The sequence below is a fragment of the Clarias gariepinus genome, chromosome 19 (assembly GCF_024256425.1).
Source record: "Clarias gariepinus isolate MV-2021 ecotype Netherlands chromosome 19, CGAR_prim_01v2, whole genome shotgun sequence".
Classification (NCBI taxonomy): Eukaryota; Metazoa; Chordata; class Actinopteri; order Siluriformes; family Clariidae; genus Clarias; species Clarias gariepinus.
The window spans coordinates 15830618-15833869 of record NC_071118.1 but is presented as its reverse complement, the minus strand read 5'-3'; positions in this window follow the sequence as shown (position 1 = coordinate 15833869).

The window sequence follows — 3252 nt, the reverse complement described above, 5'->3', positions numbered from 1 at the left end:
CGACCTGGCACCTGCTCACAGTGCCAAAACCACTGGTAAATGGTTTACTGACCATGGTATTACTGTGCTCAATTGGCCTGCCAACTCTCCTGACCTGAACCCCATAGAGAATCTGTGGGATATTGTGAAGAGAAAGTTGAGAGACACAAGACCCAACACTCTGGATGAGCTTAAGGCCGCTATCGAAGCATCCTGGGCCTCCATAACACTTCAGCAGTGCCACAGGCTGATTGCCTCCATGCCATGCCGCATTGAAGCAGTCATTTCTGCAGAAGGATTCCCGACCAATTATTAAGTGCTTAACTGAACATAATTATTTGAAGGTTGACCTTTTTTGTATTAAAAACACTTTTCTTTTATTGGTCGGATGAAATATGCAAATTTTTTGAGATAGGAATTTTGGGTTTTCATGAGCTGTATGCCAAAATCATCAATATTAAAACAATTAAAAGGCTTGAACTACTTCAGTTGTGTGTAATGAATCTGAAATATATGAAAGTCTAATGTTTATCAGTACATTAAAGAAAATAATGAACTTTATCACAATATGCAAATTTTTTGAGAAGGACCTGTATATATTATTTAACTAGGAAATATTCTAATTGCTATATCTCTAATAGAGATACATTTGAAATATTGCACTTTATGTGAATTTCACTTTTTGGCTTTACCTTTGACTGGTACAACATACTGACATTGGAGAAGTCTTCCATGAATGGTAATTAACGGTCACATTTCACCATATAAACAATAACACATTTCAGTTCAACAGCTGCACTGTCCTGTATAAAGTGAAATAAATGTACTTAAGTACTTAATAAAAAGTTTAGGCAAAATGTGGACAAAAATCTTCCTTCCAAGTGCAAGTAACACTAGAACATAGTCTTTATTCAGTTTATTACAATTTGTTTAAACGTAGCATTATCAAACCTAAAAAACTCAAGTGATTAGAAATGACATTGAATCATCAATGTTAATTTATACATAATTAAAATATAGAAATCAGTAATAATAAGTAATAAAGTTGCTAAACAAAGTCAAATATATGTCTTAGGCATGTTGAGGCAAAAAAAAGACAGGAGTCACAGGATCTTTGTTCACATGAGGGGTGAGGAGTCTAAAGCCTGCACTCTAGAGGCGAACAGAAGCACATTCTTCTCCACCTCTGCATTCAGCTCCCGCTCAGTGGCTCTAGGGTTTCTCCTTACAAAATCCACCACACTCCGGATGCATTCATTCTGTCCAGACATAGTATTAAAACTTAACATCGCTCAGAGGATCTAAGGACATGCATATATATGTACATATATGTATACACATATGTATATTATTGCTGTCAATCTAATTAATTAATCACAATTTTAAAATACTTAGATTTACTTGTATTATAAACATAATGCATTGTTGGAACAAAGTAATGCATGACAAACTGGTTAGAGGAAACAAATTATGCAGCTTTATAATGTATTAAATACGGTATTCGTGAAATGCTAATGATAAATTCAAATCTCTCGAATGGTAGAATCATTGCAGCAGAAAATGGGCTGTGATCTCTATCTCCTCCTATAGTGGTGACCATGTCTGTTATCTCCTTTTCAATGTGGCTAGCGCAATTACCTAGCACATGCTTTGGACAATTGTCATTCTTCTGTTTTTTAACACATACTTTTTCATTATTTTACATTTAATGTATTTTTGTAAAAATAGTTCCCCTTGAAGGTAGCTTGAGCACACAGCTCCGGTTTTACTAAACTTCCATCTGAAGATTTTATAATGAAACTTGCAGTTCAGCACACCTGGTGATGTTTCATCAGTCTTACATGAAACAATGTAAAGGTACTTAAAGAAAGTAATTTTAAAAACAGTATCATGCACAGATCTATACATTTTAAATGAAATTGACACCATTCCAACATTGTGTTATCATGCCAGAACTGACCTACTAGAAAAATATTGAATGAATCTGATCCACTGGTGTATTTTTATCATTTATGTTCACTGACATAATAAGTGTATTCTTGATATGACATGCTTCACATAATCACTATGGATCCCTAGTCAATACTCAGAGCCCTGACTCACCACTCATGATACAGGAGCCTGCCATCTCCTACCAGAACTAAATCAGATGGCAGCTTGAAAGTGAAGGTCAAATATAATTACTAATTTATTTTTGAGCACGAATTACCATCTGTGTGTCATTTCACATGTCTACATGGACTTCATACTCATATAATCACTGGACATAAACTGAATATACCTCCACACTGACCACGATAAAGGGTTTATTAAGAATGAACAAATTATTGTTATTAAATTTCTGTCAACATAAACTACAATAATAAAAAAAAACTCACCCTATAAGCATCTACTTTTCCTTGACCTGTTAATCTATTAAGAACTTCTCGGGCCACCTGCATGCCAGTAACTGTTGTGAGGAACTGTTTACACTCCACGCTGTCAGTGTTCAGCCAACCAAGCAGAGCTAACTGAATTTAACAAAACACACAAATTAACAGTTAATAGATCAGAAGCATTGTATTCTCATGATGGCAGATAACATTACATGCAATCATTGTTACAGGATTGTTGGCCTTTAGATTGCTGTTTCATTAATGTGCTTAATTATGAATAATATAAAAAGATTTTTATCTTTCCACCACCACCATCATCATTATTATCATTATGATTATCATCGATATGTAAGGTATATAAGGTATATAAAATCATTTACTACTGTAAGTTGGTTCTTTAGGCCTAAAACTCAAATTAAGAGACTGGTTAATTTGTTTAAATGTTAGATTTGTACATTATTTGCACTTTATTTAACAAATCACATTTTTCGCTTTGCTATAGTTAATAATATAAGCTTTATTGACATTATACTGACCTGCTGCATTAACTGGGCGTCTGTCATCCCAGTGCTCGAGCTTGTCTTTCTCGACTCCGCCATTTTTCTGTGGTAAAAGAGTTATAATAAAAATAATAATAATAATAATAATAACTCTTTTCACTTTTCTTAAAAAATTAACGACCAAATAACGTTTTGGTTTACGTTTTCCACTCACCTCCTATTTCAATTCCTGTTTACGACAACGACTACTTCTTCTTCTTTTGGTGTTTTATGTCTGTTTGCAAACAACGTAAAGGTGTATTACCGCCACCTACTGGAATGGAGAGTGCATCAGAATTTTAACTGTGCGTCCATCAGGCATTATCGCCCCCTTGTGGCCAGGCATAATGCTCGTTAAA